This window comes from Mus caroli, chromosome 3, assembly GCF_900094665.2.
Source record: "Mus caroli chromosome 3, CAROLI_EIJ_v1.1, whole genome shotgun sequence".
NCBI lineage: Eukaryota > Metazoa > Chordata > Mammalia > Rodentia > Muridae > Mus > Mus caroli.
The window spans coordinates 146,299,806-146,316,995 of NC_034572.1; the positions used below are offsets into that span (position 1 = coordinate 146,299,806).

At 44.7% G+C, this 17,190-nt stretch overlaps 1 protein-coding gene and 1 long non-coding RNA gene across 11 annotated transcripts in view; both read right to left on the reverse strand.

Annotated features, from left to right (window-relative positions):
• Positions 1 to 17,190, reverse strand: part of St6galnac3 (ST6 N-acetylgalactosaminide alpha-2,6-sialyltransferase 3) — a 513,109-nt gene that overhangs the window by 93,192 nt on the left and 402,727 nt on the right. The window lies entirely within an intron of this gene.
• Positions 2,671 to 4,805, reverse strand: LOC110290965. The gene is made up of 2 exons (XR_002377517.1): positions 4,733 to 4,805; positions 2,671 to 3,173 (listed from the first exon to the last, which is right to left on the reverse strand). It is a non-coding gene; the product is annotated as an uncharacterized LOC110290965 (long non-coding RNA).

Below are 17,190 nucleotides of genomic sequence, written 5' to 3' on the forward strand. Positions count from 1 at the left end.
AAAAAAAAAAAAAATGGGAGAAAAAGGAGAAAAAGGAAATAGAAACCAAGGATATTGAAATTTCCAGGTTTTCCGATCTGCAAAACGGTGCTGATTTCTAATTTACAGTTAAGGTTTGTGTGAGCTGAGATTAAAGCAACAGGAAGTGAAGTTCATGCTGCAAATGCTAAGAATATTATTGCTAGTCACAGCTGCAAGTGTAATAACATGACTGTTATTGTCATCATTATTACTATTCAGCATTATTATGAATGTTATTGCTCACACTGAGGCTGACTGATCTGGCCTGTCATGGACAGTGGTGCAGAATTCAAAAACCTGTCAGTTCAGTAGATGAGAAAGCCACGGTGATAGTGCCTATCCTAGGGTGGACAGGGAGATGATACTGCCTATCAATCATCCTCGGGTGGACAGGGAGATGATACTGCCTATCCTAGGGTGGACAGGGAGAAGGGATGCTCATGCATTGCCTGGAGTTGCTTCAAAAAGCGACTAGGCTCCACTGTGCAGCATCGTCATGTGTCTCAGAGTCATAACTGACTGTAGGACAGGAGGGATCTGGGGTCCTACAGAGGGGCTGTGGTACTCAGACCTTTTCATCAATTCAGAAACTACAGGTGTTATCTTAACTTGGAGTTGGAGTGGGTTGAGACAAGATTCTCTGTTTCTGAAGGAGGTCATCCCTGCCTAGGGTGTTTACAGAAACCCCAGGGTCTGTAGCACAATAAAGGCCTGAGAGGAAAGGACTCCGTGCTATTCACTTAAAGCTGATGCGGTGTTCTTTCTCGTTTCTCCTTTGTGGCTCCTTCATAGCTGGTCAGCAGGTCCACTGTAGTCTGGGCTTTGAATGTTACAGTTTACGTAGTGTGTAACCCCATGAAGATGTATCTCCATGTATGGCTTAAAGACTACTGATATGTACACATATGTATTCCGATTATGTATACATGACTGCTACATGTATGTCCAGCAGCAAAACACTCCTTTATGCTTCCAATGTCCTGTATTCTCCCGCCTCATGTCTCTCTCATGCACATATTTTAAATGGCAACTTGATCTGGCCCCAAGTTTAAGAATCATTTTTGATAAGCTTTTCCTCACTCCCCTCATCCATGGGTGGGAGAAGAAATCTGAATTGCAAAAGAGGCTTCAAATTCAACTAGTTCACGGCACCAGGCGAAACCCTGTCATATCTAGGCCATCCGTGCCCCATCCCAACGTTCCCACTCCTTCCGCTCCTGCTTCCCGCCAAGCCACTCCTCAGTAGCATCCAGAGAAACCTTTCAAAACACCAATCCTGATTTGAATTGTTTAATTGCATTCTATTACTCTTACAATGAAGTTCAAAGTCCTTATAGTGGCCTAAAAGGCACTGTACAGCCTCAGGTTTGTTAAATGCAAGCACAAACTGTAACGGGGATAACTTCCCTAACACTCTGCGGCTCTCTAAAATTAACATGTCCAGTGTTTACTGACAGCCAAGTTTGTCTCCATCAGAGCACCTACTATGATACAGTACACATCCATACACACATCCATACACACACAATATGTATGCACATTCATACACACCTGCACATCTACATACATAGATGCACACACACTCACACACATATGCACATACACACATATATGCACATGCACACACAAGTACATGTGCATACATACATTCATACACATACATGAACATCATCGACAAACACACTTGTACATATACATACACACATGAGCATATATACATATATGCACATATAGACATGCATACAAACATACATGCCCACATTCACACACACACACACATATATACACATTCATACATACACATCTATACATACATAAACACATGTACATACAGACACATGTATACATACATGCACACACACTTGTACACACATATATGCACATATGTGCACCTACATGCACACAAGTACATGTGCATGCACATAACACAGGCACACACATACACACATATGTTGATAGATAAATTATCAGTTGATATGTAATTGGCTACTTCTAACTCCCCTTCTAGAATCTTTATCCTTAAGGGCATGGGTTCTCTACAGCTCTGTTTCATCATATTCTCCAAGCATATAGACAGATAAATAAATACGGTTAGTGCATGATCAGAGCTGCAAACATGCACATAGCTTCACCAGCCTTTGTAAAACACTGATTAGAAAGAGACTTCATTTCCTGACCCCTGAAACTAAAAGGTCTTGGAATGACTGCTTTGAATTTGAAAAACAAAACAAAACAAAACAAAATGTGAATTCATATGTACCCTGGGTGTGATCAGGAGGGCTATGCCGATAGCCTTTCAGGGATTCACAATGGTGGGCTGCTTTTCTGCTCTCTGGGATGGGTCACCTTCTTTGGTCTAGCTCTGAAGCTTATGAGCCCCAGACTCTAATCGTGGCTTTGGAACTCACAGCTGAATGCCAGACAAGGGAAGCTTTGCATTCTAGGAGGATGTAGCAGCACGCTGGTGTCTGACTTGATTCCAAGTCACAAAGTGAAACGTTATTAGAAGTAACCCTGAGCCCACATCCTACTTGACCCTATGGCATCCGAGTTCATCACAGTGGGTTCTCAGACAGAAAAGCAAGGGATAGGCCAGCCCGTCAGAGCACGTTCCCAGCAGAGCCTTGCATCGCAGCACATAGGTTGTTCCATCAAATTATTTACTGAGCTCCAGATGTTCCGGATTCTGACCTTCCCTGAGTAAGTGGCTGTCCAAGACAGGCACTCCTGTCTAAACAATGCAGCCGGCACTTAACTGGAGGCTTCCGCAGCTGTCGAATGTTCTCCGGTGATCTGAAATCGCTTTTCATCTCTGTCACAATCACACACAAATGGGGCATTTCCTCTCTGTGTTGTGATTAAAAACTCAAAAGAACTTCTGAAATCATTACCAACTTTTCTAGGGCTGAGTTGTTCTCCCGAGCAGCAAGCTGATTGTCACATTATCGGCATTTGGAAAATGGCAGCATTCCAGACGTGCCCACGGAAAGCAAGACTGGGACATCACAATGGAAGCAGCGGAAAGGAGGGTAGGGGCGAGGCCCAGATGGCGGCATTTCCCGTCAGACATCGGTGCCTCTCAGGGCTGCCACATGCAACTGCAGCCCTTTAATTGGATTGTGGCATTCCATTAATATCGAGGACCGCTGTCCCTAATGAGCAAGCAAACAGGAGGTAGCTTATCACCACAACTCTCATGTCTAACCTGCCTATCTACTAAGTGGGTATTATTAGGAAAGAATTAATTGCATTCCTGTGTGTACCGCTGAGTTTGAGTACACTCGGTCCTTAGGGACATGATTACTTGAAATAGCTGATCATTTCAATTGACTACTGAGAGTAGCTACCAACCATTAGATAAAAATGGTGTGCAGTGTGTGTGTGTGTCCATCCCAGACAAGGGAGATGTGTTTGATATTTGTACAACTCATGTTAGAAGACACAGTAGCCCCAGCTTTTGCCTGCCACAGGTAATCCCCTAAATTAGGACATAAATAGTGGAAGTAATCTTTTCATAGCAGGGCCTGTATATTGAGCACTTGTGTCACACTGGAACCTGGTACCAGTCTTGTGGGACTGCTCACAGCTTGGATGTGACAATGTAGGAGGACACTGGCTTGTCTCTGAGAGCATAATGTTGTATGTTCTAGATTCACACTCGACAGAGAACAGAGCCCAGCCATCCTTCCAGCTTGCCCTTCCAGCTTGGACACGTTTGTTAGCTTTTGCCAATCTGACACAAACTAAAGACACCCAAGAAGCAGGAACCTTGACTGAGGACTTGCTTTCGTTAGACCGGCATGAAAGTAGAACATTTTCTTTCTTGTTAGATAATGAGGAGTGCCCAGCCCACTGTGGGCATTGCCACTACAGGCAGGTCTGGGTTGTGCTAAAAACACGCAGCTAAGCAAGCCATGGAAAGCAAGCTGAGAACCAGCTTTCCCCCATGGCTGGTGCTTCAGTTCCTGCCCTGGCGTGTGATGTGGAAACGAAAGCCAAGTAAATCCTTTTCTCCCCCAAGTTGGGTTGCTTAGTGCTTTACCACAGCAACAAAGGCAGTGAGAACACGGAGTGCGTTGACGGCTCCAGGATGAAGGCGTCCGTATCTAAGCACAAGGCTAGGTCATTCTCTAGGGATTGTTCCTTCTGTCCGTTTGAAGACTTGGGCACAGTGGGGGAACGGCCTATGTCTTCACTTCTGCTTTTGTAGCAGGAAGTAGTAAATAGCCTTTAAGCCTGATATTAAAAGGTAGTGTTTTGGAATTTCCCCCTAAGTTTCTGTTATGATAAAACACATGGTTAGTACCCCCTATTCCTTAGATTCACCAAGCCAGTGTGTCCTGAACTGTGCCCTGCCACAGAAGCATTCAGTTGCTCCCCACCCTGGATGGCAGTAGGGATGCAGAGCTTCGTGCCTGCCGGGGGAGGTGTTTAGTGGCCATATAATTCATTTAGCCATACGACTTGCAAAAAATATGGTTCATTTTTTATCAACATGAAGAGTCTTATGTAGCTAGAGCTGAGGACATCTGTTTACGGGGTGGAGGAAGACAGCTGGAGTGTGGTGAGGGAAGGTTTGAAAGCCACAGTGGCCACAGAAAGGGCACGTGTCCCCAATAAAGGCTGAGCAGTTAGCCAGACCACAGGCATTCATAGTCGAACCTGGAATTACTTACAGCAGACATTCGCAGTCGAATGTGAAAAAACTTACAACATGCTTGGAGGAAGACAACAGGGAGATGCTTTAAGGAGAAGTCTGTTGCAGCAGGATATCCAGCACTTCTGAACTATAGCTTTGACATGCAGGTGAGAGAAAGCACCAGGTGTTTGGGGCAGGGCTCAGAGAAGCAATGTGGCAGTGTGAGGAAATAAAGGGGAACCCAGTAGGGAAGGGGAGGGGGGGAGGGGAGGGGAGGGAGGGGGAGGGGAGGGGCCTCTCCCCGTGGGATCCACTTATGTCATCTTGCAGCCATGCTGAAGGAATGGATCAGTACTTGAAGTCACAGGGTAGGACGGACCTTTTCTGTCCCTCCTCTCCATGTTTATTGATTCCTCCTTCTCATCACCCTCTGAGCCCCATAGGTATAATTTTTTTAAATCCCTCCGGCTTCAGTCCATCCTTTCTTCTGGATCCCATGCTTCCATCCCGCGGTTCTTCTGGGTGCACGATGCATGATTTTTTCCCTCTTTCATCTGCATTTCTATATTGACATATTGGTGGCTCCTTCCCAGCCGCCAGCCTTTCTTAAACATCTCTACTCTATGAATAGCCCACTCTAGAACCTGACCTTCCTTAAGCCACTGTCCCATCTGCTGGGCTCCTTCCTCCCACCTGAAGTTCTCCACGAGGAAGGACTCTGCCCATGCTCTCCACTTTCTGATGGAACACAGACACCACTGCAGACTCGGATCTATACAAGCGGGACGTCATAGGTCTTTAACCTTGAGGTTAAATCTCTTTAGGTCCTTGTTCTGAAGCCCACTACTTTCATTTCAGTTTTGATCATGACACCTTTCTGAGCCTCTGCTACTCTGACCTGTGTGAAGTGATGCTGTCTCTGATCGCTTCCTCCCAGAATGCACCTGCGGCTCTCCTTTCTGTGTACTCTCCAGAGCTGGGTCCCTGGATCCATCTTGTTTCTCCTCTCGGGGTTTTAACTATCACTTCTGGGTCTCTACTTTACAGGTCAGAATTTCCTTCTGTTGTTTGCAGTTGATAGTATTACTTTCATTTATTGTTGGCTACTTCTACTCCATGTCATATAGGAACTTTAAAATGAACACAATGAGAGTAATCATACTCTTTGTCTGCATGCCTGTGCGTCTTATGTGTACTTTATAATGCACATTGTCCAATTCGTACATTGTAAACTGGAGGCACACCCCTCCTCATACCATCATTCGGCACGCTGGCCTTTCTTAGGTCCTCTTCAAGTCATCCATCTTTAGTCCACTCATCTATTCCTGCCTCAGTTGAAGCTGTTTTCCTGGACCGCAGAAATACTTGACTACCTAATCTACCACCCACAGTCTCTGCTTCAGGGAATGCCGACACCAACACACGTCCCCACATCTCCAAATCTGACCTCCCAGCTTCCTCTGCTTGGTGTTCTAAGTCTCTATAATACTCATGCTGCAACTCAGAACACACTACAAGATTCACGCCGACCCTCCTCCGACATTCCTTCTTCTCCTTCCAGAGCTCTTCCTTCTCCATACCCTAAAAACTTGGTCAGGCACCAAGGCCTGTGCCTCCAGGCACCTGGGCACATGACCTCTTCTTACTGCAGTCAGTCATGACTCGTTGAAGACCCCTGTTTATATGTCTGTCTTCCTAGAGTGAGTATGAAATCCTCGGGTGAACATCCTTCTTGTTGTTTCTTTGTGAATCTCTGGGGGTATAAACCACTTCCTGGCACGATCTTTAGATTTTTATTTAATGAAATAAATATGTGTGTAGGACTTGTAATTCTCAAGCTGCTTTTAATGGTATAATTTCCTGTAACATACATTTCCAGCCTCAGTAGACTTGAGAGCTCTCAGTTTGTACTTTTATATGGTTTTTCGGGCTTAGCTTTTAAGTGGCAGATGAATTCACGAATTGGATTTCGAGTGTAAACATTAAACTGAACTGAATCTTGATTAAGACTTCTTTTGCCAAGTGGAACAATGGTTATCAAATGTTATTTTTGTTCATGCAGCAAATGTAATTGTTATAAAATCTGCAGCCCTTACCAATCCCACGTAATCTTTTTCAAGATAAACACTGCTACCTTTTGGTGTAGAAGAAAGAAGACATATAATAACAAGAAAGTCCGTGGCTGGAGTGCTGTTTGGGACTTCTAATCACAATTAGTCCCCATGCATGGACTAGCTTCCCTTAGGATAGGAGAAACCAAATTAGATTTCTTCCTACTTCCTTACCCAAGAGAGAACAGTATCTACATATGATACCCACAAATTCACAGCTCTGTTTCCATGTTTACATGGTTGCTCTGTAGATCAGCCATGTTTGGTAGAAAGCAAATTTGGGATTCTGGTCTCAGCATGCTTCTCAGCAGCTATATGATCTTGAGAGACAATATTGATTGTTTCCTTTGCTTCACCTTGCAAAAGTAGTAAAAATTAGTTCTTGTCAATTTCCAGAGAGAAAATAGTCTGGCCCTGAAAGAAATCATAGTGTGGCCCAGAGAAGACTGCCTTGTAAAAATCACCTCATTTTAACAGTGATGCTGGGGGTCCTGGAGCCCTGCTTTACACACGGCCGTGATGATCAATCTGCTGAATGCCATGCAGCAGATCATCTCAAGCCTCACAGAACTCCTTCCATTTATAAAAATAACAGAAAACATGTATGTATCACTTACTATTTGCCACATACTTGCTTGAGCACGTTCCAGGTGCTCATTTGTTTTGCTCTCAACCTTGCTAAGAGCCTAAGACCAGAACCACAGGACATGCTGTCACCTTCACACGACTCTGCCTTGTGCATGCTCACTTCCCAGGATGGTGACTGTCCATAATTTTGTACTGGAGATGGCCTCGCTTTGTTTGGAAAGATTGCTGATAAAGTCAGTCTTAGGATGTTAGAGAGAATGAGAATCTGATAGGGCATTCGGTATATCTAGGACTGAGGGGACTGACACAGCGTCATATGCCTCAGCGTTGGCAGATTACAAACCAGAGCATGGGCGTTCTGATCTCAATATTCCCGAACCCTTTCCTTATGAAGGGAAATCCCAATCACTTCAAATCTATTTCACAACCAACTGCAACACGTCAGGTACCGTCTCAGACGAAGAGATACACTTATGAACATGAATGCCCATTCTTGTACAGTTATGTGATCCAGGCACAAAATAATTAGAGATCCATTAAGCACCAATTACATAGAGAGCTTCAAAGAAGGACTGTGGAGGAGATGGGTGAAGTTAAGGGGAGGGAAGAGCATTAGGAACATTCCTTGATCTGAGCGGAGATCATAAAAGACAGAGGGAAACCCCGGGCTCGGAGGAAAGTCTAAAGTGGTCCGACAGTACGCACGCGCAATCATAAGCCCAGATGTGTGGTTAATGAATACCAGGGGGAGGGCAAGAGATGGGAGGTGTTATTGTAGTTTGAATGGCCCCTCTAAAAGTCACGGTGACATTTAATTGCCAGTGTAGCAGTACTGGGAAGCATAACCCGAAGCAATGATCAGGGCTCTGTCCTCAAAAGTGAGCATTTCTACTGAGCAGCTTGGCTTCACGGCTAAGCAAATTCTATGTGGGTCTTTAGGCCTGTCTCAGACAGACAGACAGACACCGAGACACAGACACACACACACACACACACACACACACACACACACACACACTCTCTGCTCTGCTGTGATGTTCTGAGCCTGTACAGAGGCCACTGCCAGAGTCTGGCGCCATTCTCTTCAAACATATTTCACAAAACATCTCTTCTAAGTTGCCTAGTCTGTGGTACGGCTCTGGAAGCACACAATGGTTGGACGAATACTGAGAGGATCTGAGTATAAGAGACCTGAATGTGTACGCTGGGGAGAGAGCAGAGGTATAAAGCACCTCCCATGAGATGGACAGAGACTATGGGGTTTCAACATCATTTCCTCAACTAAAACACACCTGCAGGCAGCACAGAACTTGTGCAAGGATGTACTAAGTGAGATGCACACAAAGCACAAGAGAGAAATCCCAAGTTCAGTCCTCAGCATTACTACAAAGGCAAATGCAGAACAGATTGTCTGACTGCGTGGGTAGGCGAGTGAACAGCAATCAACATTCACAGTCAAAGCTTTCTCTGTCCCCCACACAGATCAGAGTCCTAAGACTGACAATGAAAACACTGCTGTTGTCAACTTTCTTCTGTTAAATCCATGGGGGTGAGATGGGGCAGGGTCTAGAGAAATCCTAGGATGAACACAGTGCTCTTCTGTGGCGTGACCAGGCCATGTTTTAGCTGACAGAAGAAGACTGGGAAAGACAATGTGGATGAGGACAGGCTAAAAGGGCTCAGGGATGACCTGGGAGAAGCTGCGTGTAGAGGGATGCCATCCAGGGCTGCTGTGACTGAAGCCATTTGGGGGAGCACTCAGGTGCCAGGCAGGGATCTGGGATTGAAGCAGGGGACTCCTGAACAGGTGTCCACGCCAAGGAATGAGAGAAGGAGGTGAGCCTTGCAGCATCCTCAGGAAGGAGGACCCAGGAGCCACTCTATTATGTACGGATGTGGTCACGTGTATGTGGTGTCCATGCAAAGAGACGTGAAGTTGCCTTCCGTCCTGTTGTGGCGTATTAGAAAAAACCCTCATGATGCCAACACCGTGTCCTTGCACTTCCGGGTCTCAGAACTATGAATAAAGGAACGTCTTCCCTCTCAAATGACCCAGTCTCAGGCATTCCATGATGGCAATAGAAAGCAGGTTGATGCCGCCTTGCTCCCCGAGGAGGCTACGGCAATACCATGGGGAAAACTTAGCCCGTTGGCTCTCCGTGAAAGGCATTTGAAAGTTTGCTTCCACATACCAGTAGCTCCTGAAAGCAGTTAACTGGGTCACTTGCTCAGCTTTCCTTAGTGGTAGATTAATTAGCCAGCTGTAACTCCCGGATCTCTATTTTTAAATAATGACTTGCATAAATCTCCAAAGACAAGAACTCACCACTGGTACACAGCATAATCCAACAGCTGCAAGTTATTATGCCCAGTGGAAATTAAGTATCTTTTAGGGAAATCATGTAAGATCTCATGATAAATATGAAATTAACCCCGGCCACCTCTTCGACCACGTCCTAATGAACAAAGTCCCCGGGGTCCGGAAGTGACAGTGGAATCCACAGAAAGGTAATCCTCTATGAGTATGTGAATAACAGAGTTTTTGTCCTTGGTTGGGAGAGAAGCTGGAAACCCAACACTGATGAGCATGCCCAGAAGGTTCTCCTTCCACTCCATAAACCCAAGGTCAGAGGCACGCTTCAGGTACATAGACAAACCAACCACTTCATCACTCGGTGACTTTTGTCTCAGCCCCTCAAGTTCATGCCCCCTTGGGTCATTACATTCTGGTGCTCTATTGTTTTGGCAAGTTTTCAGTTAATCGGGTTTTTGGCTTTTCCTTCTCGCTCCCCCATTTTATGCTTGGTTTGGGTTTCCATAGTTTCCCAGGATTGGGGGTTTGAACAATGGGTTTGGAGCCCAACTGTCTACACAGCAAAGGGAAAGTTTGCCAGGGCTAGGACAAACACCTCTGACAACATTTTGTTGCGACAGGCCCTTGTGTCTGAGGCACCGTTCAACATGAGGAGCCATTTATAGATGATGGTTTTAGCATAACAGTGGTCAAAATTGTTATGGCCTCCACTTGAAAGTCATGGTCTGTAGGGTTGGTTGCTTTCAATGCCAGACAGCATGGGAGGGAAGCCCTCCCCTGCCTGGAGAAAACACAATGCTGACGCTTGCTGTTGTTCTTGAAGGCTTATGAAGACTATCCTTGATTTCCTGCTTAAGCACTAAAACCCCAGAACCCACAAGAAGAAGGGGGTGGCACTTAAACACCAGTGATGATATCTGGGGTCAGATATTCTATTGGCATAGGACTGGGGATGCAGCTTGGCTGGAAGAATGCTTACCTAGCACGCAGGAAGCCCTGTGGCCCATTCCCACACCACATAGGCTAGTCATTGCAGCCCATACCTATAATCCCAGCACTTAAGTGGTTAAACCAGGAGGAAGGATTAGAAGTTCAGGGTCATCTTCAGCTACAAAGTGAGTTTGTCACCAACCTGGGCTACACGAGACGTATCACAAAACAAAATAAAGCAGAGGAAGTGTGTGTGTGTGTGTGTGTGTGTGTGTGTGTGTGTGTGTGTGTGTGTGTGCATGTGCGTGTATCTATGTACATATATATACATATGTGTATATATATATACATATATATATGTATGATTGTATATGTTTATATTTTTCACAGTTTAAGATGAGATAATGTCTGTAATAGCATGAAAGGCATGGTAGCAGCATGTGACACCGCTGATTGTACTGTATCAACAGCCAAGAAGGACCAAGAAGACGAGAATTGGTACTGAGCTACAAACTCTCATGGTCCACTCCAGTGACCTACTTCCTCCAGCAAGGCTCCATCTCCCAAAAGCGCTATGACCTTCCACGACAGCTCCAGTATTTAGAGACCCTGCGCTCAAACACATGAGTCTATGGAGCATAGTTCATCTTCAAATCACAGTGGATGTGAAGCAGAGTAAAGCTATGTAAAAACAATCGGAGGTAATGTCAACATGTCCCTCTGTCTGGAGAGGTCCGTCTCCACTCCAGCTTGTCACTGAGGAGTGTGTGGGGGGGGGGGGGGGGAGGAAGGAATGCTGGCTTACTAGTTCTCTACCTTGATAATGATATCCCTAACTGTACATTCCCCAGTATGGCTCTGCTGTTCCCAGGGAGAGCTGACAGCTCCAAGGTGGCCGGGCAGCTCAACAGCTCAGTCCAGGACTGTCTGCAGCCAGGACCCTCACCTTGACCTTTGACGGCTATGCGAGGAAGTTAACATGGTTCCTACCTCCAGCTAAAAGTGCCCTCCCATCACTGAACTGAGTCCATCTTATCAATTTTGTGAACTTCAGTCTTGGGCATAAAGGTCATTACTGTGTTCTGCACCTGGAATCACTTTGTAATGAGGCAGATCACATTCTCTCTCAGTCAATGACGGGGAAAGAGGCACACAAAATGGAAATTACTCCTCAAATGACCTTGCTAGAATTCTGCATCTGGCTGGCACAGGCTCTATCTGGATGGCCAGGAATTCATGTTGCAGCTTTGCTGTTGAACCACCCAGCCCAACCCCATGTTGGCAAACATGCTACATGTCAGCAAACATGCTAATGCGGAGCATATGTTCCCCAGTCATCAGCAGTGTACAGAGGTGACAGATCCCCAGGGCAGCCCCTGTGATGTTTACTGAATCACTGCCACTTTGCTCTGGGCAGCTTCTAAACTTGACAGAACAATAAAATGTCACCTGCATTTGCATTCAAAAGTTATCCCATGTTTACACATGCTAATAAAAAGGAAAGCTTGCCTCCTGAGGAAGGGGCAAGCTTCTTAATCAATTTTCCAAGAGTGTGAGACATGTTCTGCATACATTGCACACACACCCACAAGACACAGGGTGGCTCGGTAGCACTGTTCCCCTTCAGAGCAGATAGCCACTCTTTAGGGCTGCTGGCTCCAGCCGAACACTCACCTTCCTACAACTGCCTTATATTTTTTCTCATTATCTAGAGAAATATTCAATGAACCAGTAAATGAATTAGCTACATAAATGGCCAGAATGGTACCCTGTGACTTTTCTTCCCCCTTGATTAATATCTATCCCCCTTCCATCTCCGAAGCCTTGTTCTTTTACGTAGAATGCAGATTTGGAGGTCATTAGATAGGGTCTGCATTTCCAGCTCTGCACATCACTTCTGAGGTTACCATGAGCGAGCACTTAACGCCTGCAGTCCTCAATTCCCTTGTCCAGAAAACGGGCAAATCATAGTGTTGGTCTTAATAAGGATTCAAGCAGCACTAGTGAGAAATCCAGTGCAAATTCTTTAAGAGAAACAAAAGGCATGTGTCTGCTGGCTCTCCTACCTGAAAGGGATGCTGGTCTGTGTGAGCAGAGCAAAGCATGGGTCTAAGGCCTCTGCCTGGAATAAACTAAAGGCCACACATCCCACACCTCTCTTTTGCCACAGCTCATCTCTGCCAAGTGCCATGATTTGGGCTACAACTATCCTTTCTTCATTCATCAATGCTCATGTCTGCCAGCTCCAGTCTCTCCTTCTTGTGTCAGGAAGCCGGAGGGCAGGGTGTTGTAGGGTGTTGTAGCCTTTGCTTTCCGATTTATCTCCAGTGTTTCCGGAGACTGGAGACTTCATGGTCTGCTGATTTACATATTTATTTATCTTTGGATTCTATACATTATGATCTATACACTATGAACGGCTATGTTCATCTCTATACAGGAGGCTCAAAAGAGATGCTAAAGGAAGAGAGATATTCCTCTGGGCACAATCTCACAAGTTTTATACCCATCAAGTCTCACCAACATGATGGTCTGAACAAGGACAACACCAAGAGATGCTCAAGTAGACAGGGAAAAGCTCAAGAGTCCTCAAGCCTACACAAAGACCTTCAGACAGTTAAAGAATTCTGCGAGTAGGAGAAAGTGTCTTCTCTAGGAGACACTAGTTGGTTATCCAATAGTCAATGGTCAACCCTGAAAACATACAGGAGTAACATTTATGAACCGAGTAGGGTGTGTGTGTGTGTGTGTGTGTGTGTGTGTAACATTCATGAAAACAGAAGGCATGGATTTGAAGGAGACCAAAGATGCATATATAGGAGGGTCTGGAGGGAAGGAAGGAAGAGTGAGAATTATGTTGTTTCATCATAATCTCAAAAAAATAATTAAACAAAAAATTTAAGAGCAGGCTAAAAGCCTTTTAGGCCAAATAATGCAGAAATAGAAGCTATCCTCCACTGACCTGACCAAGCTGTGTAGGTTACTGCACATAGGCAGGGCATGTGAGTTGTACTGCACATAGGCAGGGCATGTGAGTTGTCTGAGGGGTGAATAGCCTAGTATTTGATGACTGTAATGATGATTCATTCCCATGTAGGCAGCATCCCTGTATGCAAGGAGCTGCTGCTCTCAGCATCTCACACCGTGAAGAATGTGCTTCCACTGACTCCAGTTTCCAGGTAAGCAAGCCTGGGGCCCATCACCAGTGGTGGGGCGAGAGTTCAGCACCTGGGAGCCTGGTCTAGACGTCACGCTCTGAGCCCCCAGGCTTTGCTGCCTCCCATCATCCTACACCGGAGGAGTGAGAAGCTTGGATTTTGACCGTGAATCTTTTCTTAGGTACACCAAAAACTCCACAAGGTTAGTAACTCTGTCTGTCTTACTCACATGTATATAGAGAGGCTGCAGGACCAGGCTGGGAGGAGTAGAGATAATTAGGACCAGGCTAGACTCAATGTCTGAACATCATTCAAATAACTGTGCCGCTGCAGATAAATATGCACATCCATTTTCTGAAATACAGGAAAGATGCATAATGTTCAGGTGCCTAATAACTCGGCTGCTAGTTAATCACTCCCGACACTCAGATAGCACTTCACCTTCTAAAACATTTCAGAATATGTTGCCTCATTAATCCCTACCATGTCCGTGAGAGCCAGGCCCCGCCTCTGATCTCCCTATCTTCTGGATCTAAAAACGTGATGGAGAAGAGAAAGGAAATAAAGAACTGCATAACCAAGCAATGGAACACCAACATCCAAGAACAGCAGTAAGTCAGAGGTGGTGAGCAAGGGAGGAACAGCCCCTGACCTTGTGGAAGCTTGCCTTTGGTGCAACCTTCAATAATAAGATCGGTATGATATAAATTATTCACTTCTGATTGGTTAAACTACAGTAAAGCAACAATCCGGCAGCATCTTCAACACCAATTGCCTGGTCTCTACTCACTTGACCCTCCCAATGGTCATGTCCACTGATTAAGAAATGTTCCGTGTTATACATTTTAATGATATTTGTATACTTATATACCAACTCCTGTTTTCTATTCCAGGCTAAAATTATAATATGATTTAAGTATGATGGTTCTACCCACATCTAATGACATATTTCTTTGTGTTTCTTTGTCATTTGAAAACATGCCTATTCATCCAATGACATAAAAATTGGACTCGCATGCAGGGCACGTGTCCGGCTGGTAAACAATCGTCTTTTCCCACACCAGCTCCTGTGGCTTTGCTCAGACTCTAGAGGATAAAGAGGAAGCAACACAGGACAATAATTTTGAGGTCAAGTTTTAGGATGAGGAAGACCTTGGTTCAAAATGATTGACACTGCTGCTTACCTGGAGAGTTGCTCAGCCTCTCTCAGTGTGTTTCCATGGGGAGGAGAAGCTGTCAAACCTACCTCAGTAAATTCAATGAGATAAAATAATAATCACAGGCTTAGGGCGATGTGAGGCACACAGCAAATGCTTAGAAAGTAAATATTATTAACTGTCTCCAGGCTTCCTTGATATTCTCACTTTCAATTCTGAGGCATGATATTGAAACTACCTTAAAATGATAAAGCTTAAGATTCTAGATGATTACCTATGAAAGAGGAATATACTGTGGTCTGTGTTAACACAAAATGATCATTTCCCAGCCAGAATGCAGCCAGAAATACTCTAAACCACCCAAGGGGTCAGATGCTTGTAGTCAGCAGTTGGCAGAATGATAGGCAGTGTCAATCCTGGGCAAGGGCTGGGTTAGCTGCTTTGTCTAAGAAGATTTTACATAGAGATTTTATTTTGCTTGTGCATTCTCACTCTTCTTGGGGTGGTATTCTCCTTCCTTTGGATGCCCTAGAAATCCTAGTACCAAAACAATCAGCTCAACGACTCAGGAATACTACTTGTTCACAAATGAGACTCTCAAGGCTCCTGGTGTTAGTCTTTGGCCATTTCAATAAGCACGTGATTAAGCAGGAAGAGTGGGGAATTTTTGTTTTGCTTTTTTGTTGTGGGTTTTTGTTTGTTTGTTTCTTGCTTGCTTTCTTTTTCCTCAACCAGCTACAAAGGTAATCTATAATAGCAGAGACAGGGCACTGACTGTCTATTGGTGGTGGACAGTGTAAGGATGCTAGGAACTAGAGGAGATGCTATCAAGCTCACTGGTTAATTGGTCATGTTTTAAAATGTATTTTGTTTGTGTGTTAGAATTAGTCACATCGATGGAAACTATAGACAATCAAGAGTCAATCCCTGGTGCTCAAAAGGAATTGAACACTGACTTCACAGAAATAATCACAATGTGCAGGAAAGAACATTTTCCCCAAGCTATTTAATCTCAGAAATGGGCAATGAGCTTGTCAGCCTCGTGGGCATTTCAACCTTGATGCAATTCAGGAAATCTCCTCAAGACCAGACACCACCAGATTCTTCAAGAGTCCCTTCTCTCACAATAGAAGGCTCAAGCACAACGCAAGTATTGTGCATGCAAGCTATGCTCCTCTTTGTCACCAATGAGAAACTGGGCGTGTGCTGAGGTGAGAGAGCCCGAAATGAGGAGATTCATCCAGCAGGTGCTTCAGACCCTACTTCTAACCCAACCACTTGTCTTGCAGAGCGTCTAGTAGATCCTGTGCTTACATTGTTCCTTCCTTTCTGACCACTCTTGTTCTTGGGATTCACGGTCATGAAAAGTATCAAGAGCAGAAGTGGAGGTCAGAGAATTTGCTGAAACTCTCCCTTGTCTTCATTTCTTTCCTTCTTTCCTTCTTTCTCTCTTCGGCTGCTATGTCTATTAATGAGAGCAACCTCATAAACAATAAAGTTTAATTAGGAACTAAAGTGTCTGCACCAATTAAATATGAAGGAAGTATTCAGAAACACAGCAGGAAGGATAATATTTCAAAGCATTTAAATTGCAAATGATAGTATTGATGGAACTTTCAAAGGAGATGTTGTGTTTGGAAATCAAAAGAAAGAGCTATAAAGTGAAGTATTGACTCCTTGGCATTTATAGACAAATAAATATTTAGGATGGATCAATTTGCAGCCACGAACAGATGCTTCGGGAAATATAAAAGCTAATGAGAGTTGTCCTTAATCTCTACCTCGCTGAGTCCAAGAAAGAAAAAAAAAAATCCAACGTAAAGTATCCTACAGTAATGACATGACTCATTAGTGTTCAGGACACTTCAAATTAAAGGATTCACTTCAGTTACTGAAAGGAGAAAATCATTCATGAGCCTCACGCGAGGATAACTGGGGAGAACCACGGCTCTTTGACATGAAACTCTCTGAAGGTCTAACCATTGAAGTTTAATGAAGTTTTGGGTCAGAATCTAAAGAACGTTCACTCATGTTGGTTCCATGTTCACTGATAAATGAACAGGGTTGGAGACAGAGCTCTATGATTCCCTGGCTTCTGCTCTGGCAGTGCCAGGAACCACGTGGTCAGCATTAGTGGTGAGTGGGAAAGGTACCACAGGAGAGGGGTGGAGAGTGGGGGAAGATGTGTCTTTGTTCCACCCTGGGAATGGAAACTCAGGGACACTGTATTCAGAAGACAGTCAAAAGGAAAAAATAGTCGGGGCCTTGGTTG